At 37.6% G+C, this 11,721-nt stretch overlaps 1 long non-coding RNA gene across 1 annotated transcript; it reads right to left on the reverse strand.

Moving 5' to 3' along the window:
• Window positions 1-1,559: 1,559 nt before the first annotated feature.
• Window positions 1,560-5,952, reverse strand: LOC125933532 (uncharacterized). Its single transcript, XR_007460983.1, has 2 exons — window positions 5,870-5,952; window positions 1,560-2,077 (listed from the first exon to the last, which is right to left on the reverse strand). It is a non-coding gene; the product is annotated as an uncharacterized LOC125933532 (long non-coding RNA).
• Between the last annotated feature and the right edge of the window lie 5,769 nt (window positions 5,953-11,721).

Here is an 11,721-nt window from a genome sequence, read left to right on the forward strand (position 1 = left end):
ACCAATGTGCTTTGAGACAGCTAAAATATATAGCAAGGATAGTTCATACTCTCGTATAAAATTTCTGAGGAAGTTCTTTAAATCCCTTCTTTAGTTGTTTATAATCCTCAGACAGAAGTCAGCTTCTCTAAAAAAGTGAACACAGACGAAAATAGGCTCTGCATTATAGATTTAAAGTCTGGATTCTTAGAGTAGTGGTTTTGACTTTGCTATCTTCACCAAAATAAGAAGGTGGGTTTTCCCTTAGTGAAGCATCATCTATTATCTGGTGCCTTATAAAAAATGGCAGCTTGTTTTAAGAAGCTGTGATTTGTCAAGAAAAAATTTCAAAAGATGTTGTTTCCCTGAAGTGTTAGGTACTGTGAATACTTCTCCATTAAAACAACATGTCAGTTACCTATATGTAGCACCTTTAACAACTGTTAATTCTTTTAAACAATTTCAAACTTCTAGGAAAATTGTAAGAATTATGCAACAAAACTCCTTACAATTTGTACCTAGATTTTAAAACTCTTGACATTTATCACATTTTCTCTTATGATTCTCTAAATCTGATTGATCGATCTATCTACCTATACTTACCTACCTACCTACCTACCTACCTGCGTGTGTGTGTGTGTGTGTGTGTGTGTGTGTGCATACTATTTTTGAACGATTCAAGCTACATGATGCCTCACAACCCTAGGTACTTTCATGTACATTCCTTATGATCAAAGGACATTTTCCTACATAACCTAAAAATCCATTAAAATGAAAAACTTGATAATAATCACAACCATTTAATCTACAAATTCTGTTAAAAGCTTGGCCAATTCTAAATATTTTTAGAAGAAATATTAGATATTTTTGTATTCCTTTAATTTTTGAAAACTCTTCTATTTGCAGGGGTTACCAAAAAGACTTATTTTAAAAATTCACAAATAAACATCAAATTCCTGCTTTACATGATGGATGTTTTTCTTTTTAGAGACATTTAGTTTGATAACAAAATGTAGAGCTAGGTATAGTGACTTCCTACATACCTTCTTCTTCCATACATGCATTGTTTCTCACATTATCAACATTACACACCAGAATGAAACATTTTACCAAGGGTGAATTTACATTGACATGTTCTAATCACCCCAAATTCATTATTTACCTTAGGGTTAACTTGGTATGGTTTATTGTATGGGTTTTTATAAATGTGTAATGACGTATGTTCCCTATTATAATATCATAAGAGAGTATTTTCACTGACCTAAGAATTATCTGTACTGTATTTTACTCTTCTTGCCCCATAACTCCTCTGGCTTTTTATTGTTTCCATAGTTGATCTTTATCAGAATATCATATAGCTGGAATCATGCAGTTTGTAGCATTCTGAGATTGACTTCTTTCACTTAATATAAATTTAATTTTTGATATCTTATTGTGGCTTGAGAGCTAATTTGTTTTTAGTGCTGAATTATCTGTATGTGTGACAGTTTATAAAAGTTTCATCCACTTATCACTGAAGGGCATCTTGATTGCTTCCACGTCTTGACAGTTATGAATAAAGCTACTATTACATCTTCATGCAGGTTTTTGTGTGAATGTATATTATCAGTTCTTTTTGGTAAATACCAAGGAAGTTAAATGCTAAATCTCATGTTAAGAGTGTGTTGAGTTTTGTAAGAAACTCCCAGAATATCTTCTCAAGTGGCTGAACTAGACTGCATTTCCACCATCAATGAGAGCTACTGTTACTCCAACACCTCACCAGGTTTGGTGTCGGTGAGTTTTAGTGTTCCCTGAGCTTTCCGCATCTGTGGTTTGGTATCTGATGTTAATGTGGGGAAATTCCCAGACATTGATTTAAAGATTTCTTCTGTTCCTTTCTTTGTTCTCCTTCTGGCATTATCATAGGCATATGGGACTACACTTTTCGTACTTGTTCCACAGTGCTTGGATATTCTGGTTTTTTGTTGTTTTTGTGTGTGTGTGCTTGTTCTGTTTTGTTTTGTTTTGTTTTGGTCTTTGAGCTCTTTTGTTTTTTGACAATTCTATTGGCATGTCCTCTAGCAGAAAGATTTTCTTTTCTTCCACCATGTCCAGTCTATGAAAAAGAAAATCAAAAGTATTCTTTGTTACAGTATTTTTTAACTTAAGCATTTCTTTATGTTATTTCTTAGAATTTTAATGTTTATTTATTTCTGAGAGAGAGAGAGAGAGAGAGAGAGAGAGACAGACAGACAGACAGACTCTGAAGCAGGCTCCACGTTCCAAGCTATCAACACAGAGCCTGATGCAGGGCTCGAACTCAAACCATGAAATGGTGACCCAAGGCAAAGTTGGACACTTAACTGAAAGCCACCCAGGAACCCCATCTGATTCATTTTAATGGAGCATGTTGTTTAGAAGTCAAGACCTGATTACTTTGGTGTGCCCATTGCTACTGAACTTTCAGTGGCTGAAGTTGAAAATAATGTGTGTATATTACACACACACACACACACACACACACACACTATTTTTATATCTAACTGTATTTACTGAAAGTTGTGAGTTGCATCAATACTTGCAATTCAAATTCAACTATTTATGGCCTGTTCTAGGCTCTTTTATACATTTGTAATTCCCTTCTTGGGTAGTGAGAATCTGTCTCCCATTATCCTCAATATATTTTCTTAATTATTCATTCCTCCTATGTGTTACTAATAGACTGACCAACTCTTCATGAGGGAATCCACCTTATTTACACATGTTCTTGCTGTGAACACCAAGGTTACAACTTGCTCAAATGTTCTCTTTTCTCAGCCCCAAATCCTAGCGGTCTATTCCCTCATTCAACCACCTTCCTTCTTTGGCTTCAAATCCTGCTCAATTACTGTTGTTGTTGGTGGTGGTGGTGGTATGTGTGTGTGGTGGTTTTTGTTTGTTTTTCAGCTGACTTCCTCACTTGTTTCTAAGTTGTATCCGGCTACTACCACAGCTGCCCCCCTCTTTCATCCTTGAACTTTATCACCTGCCTCCAGAAAATACTTGGAAAGGGCCAGAGAAAATAAAGAGCAAGGTGGGGCGCCTGGGTGGCTCAGTCGGTTAAGAGTCTGACTTCAGCTCAGGTCACAATCTCGCGGTCTGTGAGTTTGAGCCCCGCATCAGGCTCTGGGCTGATGGCTCAGAGCCTGGAGCCTGCTTCCCATTCTGTGTCCCCCTCTCTCTCTGCCCCTACCCTGTTCATGCTCTGTCTCTCTCTGTCTCAAAAATAAATAAATGTAAAAAAAAAATTAAAAAAAAAAAAAGAAAAGAAAGAGCAAGGAGAAAGCATGTGGTAGAAACTTTTTTTTCTTCAATATATGAAGTTTATTGTCAAATTGGTTTCCATACAACAGCCAGTGTTCATCCCAAAAGTTGCCCTCCTCAATACCCATCACCCACCCAACCCTCCCTCCCATCCCTCATCAACCCTCAGTTTGTTCTCAGTTCTTAAGAGTCTCTTATGCTTTGGCTCTCTTCCACTCTAACCTCTTTTTTTTCCTTCCCCTCCCCCATGGGTTTCTGTTAAGTTTCTCAGGATCCACATACGAGTGAAACCATATAGTATCTGTCTTTCTCTGTATGGCTTATTTCACTTAGCATAACACTCTCCAGTTCCATCCATGTTGCTACAAAGGGCCATATTTCATTCTTTCTCATTGGCATGTGGTAGAAACTTTGACTCCTCAGTTTAATGAGACTTTGAATCTGACATTTCAGTATCTCCTTGCTTAGAAAATTTTTGGAACATAAATTTGAAACTGCCAATGGAGCCATGAATTGGCTCTTTTATGAGAATTCCCATCACCACTTGGTGTGTCAGTTGTATGGGTTCTTTGTATCTGCTTTCAAATGTCCATTACTTTTTCTCACAAATATTGGTTATTTAATTCTTGAAAAAAAAAAGGCTGTGTGTAAGAGGATGTAATTTCACTATCCAGAGCGTGACCATCAACTTGATGGGTTTTTTGGAGGTCACAGTGGAAAGTGATAAATGGGTAAAAGCCCGTCTCCATCTCTCACTAGGACATCTCTCATAAGCAGAGCATTGGGATCAGTCAAACTGATGTGTGTTCAAATCCAAAATCTATCTTCAATAGCTAAATGGATTTGAATAAGTACATAAACATCTCTGATCCAAGAGGCGGGCAAACCCAGGAAGGTTTGGTTCGAGACCTGGATGTTGAGAGGAAACTACTACAGTGTGGAGAATAAAGAAGTTGGGGATTCTGAGGAGAGATACTTGCTTTACTTGATGAACTGTGGTGTGGTGTTAGGCTGGTGTGGATGTAATCTTGGGGACTTGACATTTCATTATTGGTCATGTATCAGCTCATTATCTTCTGAAAGATCTGCCCTAATGTTGCTGTCTCCCTCAGTAAATTGCAGCAGGAGAAAACCCACTCTAAAAGTGGCATCAGAGACAGAGAGTCATGGTGCCACACACTATAGCACGGATGAACCTTGAAGATACTAGGTTAAATAAAATAGGCATCCACAAAACGACAAGCACTGTAACATTCCACTTACATTAGATAGTAGGAGTAATAAAATTAATAGAGACAGAAAGTAGAAAGGTGGTTGCCAGGGACTGGGGGGAGAGGAAATGGAGAATTGTTTAATGGGTAGAAAGTTTCAGTTTTACAAGATGAAGAGTTCTGGAGATGGATGAGTGGTGATGGCTGCACATTAATGTAAACATCCTTAATGATGCTGAATTGCACACTTAAAAATAAGATGATAAACCTTATGTGTATTTTATCACAATTAAGACTAAATGAAAAAGATGATTTATATATTTATATATATATTACTGATTATTAGAATAGCATGATGCCCACCTGGAATGTCTAGACTCCTGTTTGGCTTAGAGATTGCATGGTCTAAAACAGTACTTGGTGGAAGTTGACTAAGAAAGAAGGAGAAGGGTAAAGGAAGACATAAAAAAGCATGCAGGATATAGTTTTACTATCTTTGGAATATAATTTTCTTTTCTCTCCCTCATTTTCAGTTTTTTTAAAAAAATTTTTTAATACTCATTTATTTATTTTTGAGAGAGATAGAAACAGAGAGACAGAGAAACCCAAGCAGACTTTGCACTGTCAGTGCAGAGCCCAATGTGGGGCTCAAATCCATGAATCGTGAGATCATGACCTGAGCCAAAACCCTAGAGTCTGATGCTTAACAGACTGAGCCACCCAGGTTCCCCCTCCTTTTTTTTTGATGCTTATTCATTTTTTAGGGAGGGAGACACAGTGCAAGTGGGGGAGGAGCAGAGAGAGAGACACACACACAGAATCTGAAGCAGGCTCCAGGTCCAGCTGTCAGCACAGTGCTGGATGTAGGGCTTGAACTCACAGACTGTGAGATCACAGCCTGGGCTGAAATCAGATGCTTAACCAACTGAGCCACTTAGGTGCTCCCTTTTCTCTCCCTCTTGAAAACTGTTTGCTGACCTAGGATTTGTACAATATCCCTGCTTAGAGTAATTTCAATGAAAGCTGCAGTTGAAACAAACATAACTTGAATTGCCGTCTCCAATCGTCACAATGCCTCTAAATCTCAGCATTTTTTTTTTCATGTGACAATTTAAGATGCCAGCAACTTGAATTTTCAGTTTGGAGTCTTAAGCTCATGTATTTGTCAGATGCCACCTTGTGTGGATAAATGTAAGACTGCTTACTGCTGCCTGATTTATACCTTGTTTAGTGTGAAGAAATAAAAGTATAAAGCAAACACAACATTGATAAGTAGCACTATTATCAGTGATTTGAAACATCCTTGGTATCATTAGAAGATCCATTCTTAGCACGTATTAAATGCCCAAGCATTACCTTGTCTACTTTCCTTAGAAGAGATATGGTTTACTAACCTTTCCACAGTACCAGCAGTAACATAAAACAGTTATTTTTAATATTGAGTTAAACCATGTCTGCCAAGGTCCAAACATTCGTAGCCCCTCCAAATGCATTTGTTGAAACCTAAACCCTGAGCTGATGGTATTAGGAAGTGGGGCCTTTGGGAGGTGGTTAGGTCATAAAGGCGGAACGCCCATGAATGGGATTGGTGTCCTCATAAATGTGGCCCCAGAGAGCTCTCATCTCTTTTGCCATGTGAAGTTACAATTAGAAGGTGTTATCTGTGAAATAGACTGTAGGATAATATCAGACTCTGAGCCTGCCAGCACTTGATCTTAGATTTTTCAGCCTCCAAAACTGGGGGAAGTAAATGTCTGCTGTCCATAAGTCACCCAGTCTATGGTACTCTTTTAGACCAGACCAAACAGACCAAGACAGAAAGCTGATGCTTAGACGTGGAGGTTCTGCTGTAGCAAATATCTAGAATGTGTAATTGGCTTTAGAACTGGAAAATTGATAGAAGCTAGAAGAGTTTTGAGATACATGCTGGGGGGTAGGGTGGGAAACACCTCATATTGCTATAAAGACTCTGCTGAGAGTCCAGAAAGCCGGTAGGAAAGCTGTAGCCAAAGCCTCAATCTTAGTACCAAAGTGGTCACAAACAAAATGTTGGTATATATATGGAAAATAACAGCCATTCTGAAGAGGTCTTAAAATGGAAATGAGGAACACATTATTGAAAACTGGAGGAAAGGTGATCCTTGTTCTAAAGTATGAACAAGTTTGGATGAATTGTGTTCATGTCCCAGTATTTCACAGATGGTCAAATTTGTGAGTGATGAAACTGGATATTGGGGGAAATTTTTAAGCAAAGTGTTGAAGGTGGGGCCTAGTTCCTCCCAGCTGCTTTGGTTTAAGATTAAAAATGAGAAGAGATAAATGTCTTAAAGATGGAATTGTTAATCCAAAAGGAAGAACTAAAAAGTTCAGAAAATTCTCCGCCTGTCCATATTGGGGAAACATAAAAGCCTGTTTAGTAGAGAGCATGAAGGGCACAGCCAAATTTGATAAGATGAGCGAACCATCTAAATAAGCCTGCATCTATTGTCTAAGATACTAAAAGAAGAATGACATTGAAGGTACTTCAGAAATCATCAGAGTGGCTGCTTCAACCACAAGGCCAGGATGGGTACAAAATGGCTTCAAAATAGAAGCTAGTCTATAATAATTTGTTACAGCAGCCTAAACTAACACACATACATGAATTTCCTAATATGCTCTAAGGAAAAAAATCTTCTTTAGCTTATACTTCTCTAAATATTAGGAAGAATGACCTGTCCATTTATTTGTTTGCTAGTTGATAATTCTGATTTTCTATTCCTGAAGCAAGAACTTAAATTATAGACAAGTAAGAAATGGATGAGCTGCTAAGAAATGTGATGTTTTCAAAAACCTGGATTTCTTTAAACCTAGGCTGGACAACAGTTTGTAAAAATGTGGGAGAAGGGGACTTGAGGGGAGGTTGGAATAAGTAGCCTTTGCGTCATTTTCAACTCTGAGAATTCAACAATTCTACTTGGGGGTAAAGGCCATCCATCACATGCTGTGTCTGAAAGTGCTAAATCCAGAGGAGAAGAATCTGCAAGGTGACTCTTTCCCCCTTTTATGTGTTACCCTCTTGTCCCAATTTTCTCTCCTTTTCCTATTTTACTGCTTCCTAGAGGAGGTAATCTTTATAACATTTCTCTAATGGTCACTTTCTGATTAGCTCTTTTAAGCTCAGCCAAGTTATAACTGGGCATTTAATTTTCTTCATCTCCAGGGTCTGGAGATCTTGCATTGTTGCTTCATAAAGCTGATTTTCTTTCAGTAAGTTACCTTTTGAAGGCAGGTAGCAATAAGTGGAGATAAGTATGGGAAAATGTGGTGTGTAACAGATAAATAAAAACATTCATCTAGATAAAAGGCTGCTGAATCTCCTTGAAACCTGGGCCAATTTCATAGGTTGCTTTACTTAGATGCAATAACAACACAACTGAAGGGCGCATGTATCTCAAGAAATTTGTTTCATTATTTTAAACTGTTTGTTGGTGTGGTATCCCTAAATATGAAAATACTTGGTTTGATTTGTTTTTCCTTCATCCTTTCATGAAGAGATTAAAATGAATATAGTGGCAGGCATGTCTTGATTTTCCCACAAGCTTTTATCTCCCGCAGTGCAAACCAAAACAGTGACAACTGATGAAGGTTATCACAGAACATTCTTGCTAAACCCTGAATATTCACGTAAACATTTTCCCACATAACAAATGGTGGGGTTGAGAGAAGGAAACAGTCCTTTTTGGTTTCACAAAGAAATTGTGAATTTTACTTTTATTCAAAAAACTGTGGTTAATCAGACTCTCTTGGGACTGCAATGGCCAAAGAATATGGAGGTCAGTAAATCTAACTCTAAATAGTTGTGCTTAAGTCATTCAAAAGAAAGTGAAAGTAGCATGACATAGAGGAATGAGCAGCATCCTGATTCTTTTCCTAAGCTTCTGAGTACCTAGTCCTATGTATTCATATGTTTGGGTAACCATTTTCTCAACTCTCAGGTGAAAATCCTTGACCAACATCTCGAGGTCCAGTGCTTACTCTAAAATTTTGTGAGGTGATCATCTTTTCTGTCTTAAGAATCACTAAGCAATGCAATCTCATGTCATCCACATGTACTCACTACTTAAACTTAGGGATCAGAGAACATTTTGGGTTGGTCCTAAGCAGCTTAATCTATGGAATATCAGAGAGATTAATCATCAGATTTCCAAGAAGCCCTTGTCTATGTGTCTCCACGTTTAGCAATTGCTTTCTTACTGGTTAGTGCTAATGCTAAACTCTCATGGTTTAATGACTAAACATCATACAGGATAATCATCTGAGTTCTGGAATCCTGTGACTTGAGTTGGGATCCTGGCTTGTTCACTTGATTGTTTTGTGAACATATGTACTTATTTAACCTCTTGAATTTTAATATTCTCAGCTGTGAAATTTGCATAATCTTTATAACTACGTCATTAGTCAAGAAAACAAAATGAGACAATCATAGGGAGCCCAGTACCTAGTACATAGTGAAGATTCAAGAAATAATAGCTAGTATCTTCATCCATCCATATTTGTTATAATTTTTTGCCTCACAAATCATTCCAAAAATGTGGTAACTTTGAATAATGATCATTCATATTTTTTCCCACAGTATTTATGAGTCAGGAATTTTTTTTTTAATTTTTTTAACGTTTATTTATTCTTGAGACAGAGACAGAGCATGAATGGGGAGGGGCAGAGAGAGAGGGAGACACAGAATCGGAAGCAGGCTCCAGGCTCTGAGCCATCAGTCCAGAGCCCGATGCAGGGCTGGAACTCACAGACCGTGAGATCCTGACCTGAGCGGAAGTCGGAGACTCAACCGACTGAGCCACCCAGGGGCCCTATGAATCAGGAATTTGAGAGGCATTCTGTTGGATATTTTGGGCACAAAGTATCTCATGAAACTTCATTCAGATGTTGATGAGATTCATTTAAATGACTAGCAAGTTTGTGCTAGCCAATTAGTTCCTTTCTATGTGGGTTTCTCCTCAGAGCTGTACAAGTGTTCATAGCAGCTATCTTCCCTTATTAGAGGCAGTTACAAAGACCAAGGCAGAAGCTGTAACACCTTTTACAACTTAGCCTCAAAACTCAAACATCTTCATATCTACAATATTCCAATGGCCATACCATCAGTCCTAGTTTAATGTTGAGGAGCATGAATTCTAGGAAGTAAGGATAGTAGAAGCTATCCTATAGGCTGACTCCCAGAGTCTGCCCTCTGGCCCCAGTGATTTACAATCTTCCATCATGAAAAATACACTTACTACCTTTTGGAGCATCCAAAGATCTCTTCTACGTACACATCACCTAAAAACTCATGATCCCAAATCTAAATCAGCTGCTGGTGCAGACAATGCTCCTCAGATATAATTCCTCAAATACAGTTCCTGCACATCTGAAGAGCTTTGATTTAAAGTCACAAGCTGTCCCCCAAATATACAATACACACATGCCATATTGGTTCAAGGTAATTACTGTAGAACTTTCTATGCAAAAAGGGAGAAAATGGGAGCACAAGGAGTCATTAAATAATAGCAATTATGAAATCCAGTGGAGCACATGTTGGAAGTTCCTTAATTAAAGCTAACTTCTACAGGGAGTTATGCTCCAAAGCCTTTGGCTCTACCCTCTGAGTGCAATCTCTGCCCTTGTTCCAATCTGTGTCTTACTGCTACTTTCATAGGAAATGGCTAGTATCTGAAATTAATATACATACTCCAGCTTTCTTTTGATTAGTGTTGGCATTGTATGTCTTCCTCTATCCCTTCAGTTTTAATGTAGTTGAGTCTTTATGTTTAAGGAGTTTTACTTTTTGAATACAATCTGACAACATCTACTTTATAACTGATGGTTAGACCCTTTATATATCAACTAATGACTGGTATGCCTGGATTAAAATTGACCGTTTGCAGTTTTCTATTTGTTATATTCTTTGTTTCTTCTGCTTTCTTTTTCTGTCTTGTTTGGACATTCTGTTCCCTTTTGTTATTTTGTGTCTATTTGCTTTTCAGTTTGGATAATTTCTATTGATTTATCTTTAGGTTTGTTATTTCCTTAGTTGTTTCAAGATTACTGATAATCCCAGTGTTTCTTCATTTATATTACTATGTTTTCAATGTCCAGTATTTACTTGTAATTCTTTCTTATGATGGCCTTCTTTCTGCTCCTGTGACTCATCTGGTCTTGCATGTTGTCCACCTTCTCTACTTGAGACTTTTACATACTAGTCATATTTAAAATTCTCCGATAATTTTGGGGCACCTGGGTGGCTCAGTCGGTTGAGTGTCCAGCTTTGGCTCAGGTAATGATCTCATGCTTTGTGAGTTCGAGCCACACATTGGGCTCTGTGCTGATAGCTTGGAGCCTGAAGCCTGCTTCAGATTCTATGTCTCCCTCTCTCTCTACCCCTGTGTATTTGGACTGTCTCTCTCTCTCAAAAATAAATAAACATTAAAAAAATAAAATTCTCTAATAATTCTAATCTGTGTTATATCTGAGTTTGATTCTGATTATTGCTTTTGACTTAAGATCCACCCCCCTTGACTTGTGAGTTGACAAAGAAGGTTAGGTAGAATTTGTAAGTCAAATTCCCCCGGCTTCATCAGAATCATTCATATGCCCCTATCCCAAATTCTAGGCTCCTACTTCTTCGTAATGAATGTCTGAAATTTGACATAAAAGACCTTGTAAGCTTGGAAATTTATGTTGTCATTCAGCCATCTGCATGATTGAGTTTGGTTTTCAAAAATCTCAATCCTGCTGCTATAGATAGTAAGCTTTTCTTTTTGGGCAATCGGAGAAGCTTCAGAGTCTCTTAAACTGTTCTTCAGTTGGAAATATAAAGCCCTGAACTCATAATTTTATTCCAAGACATCCAGTGAATTTAAAGCAGCAAAACAATCACATTGTAATAATTATTTTCACTAAAGTACTTAATGACTGCAACCACTTCTACAGGTATTTGATTACAAGCATCAGCAAATGATCATTTAATTAGATGCTTGGCCACTGCATGTCATAGACTAATGATGTTTTATTTACCCATGGAAAAAGTTTAATATCTCTAAATGTAATAATATCAAGGAACCATTTGCAGATAGCTCATGGTCAATTCTGAGAACCTATCCTTAAACTCTTTTCCTTTGGAACCATTTCCAGCATCAGCTTCAGACTTCAACCAGAGAAAGAGAACCACCAAAGCAATGTTATATAATTTATATATTATAATAAACTGATC

This window comes from Panthera uncia, chromosome D2 (assembly GCF_023721935.1).
Source record: "Panthera uncia isolate 11264 chromosome D2, Puncia_PCG_1.0, whole genome shotgun sequence".
Lineage (NCBI taxonomy): Eukaryota > Metazoa > Chordata > Mammalia > Carnivora > Felidae > Panthera > Panthera uncia.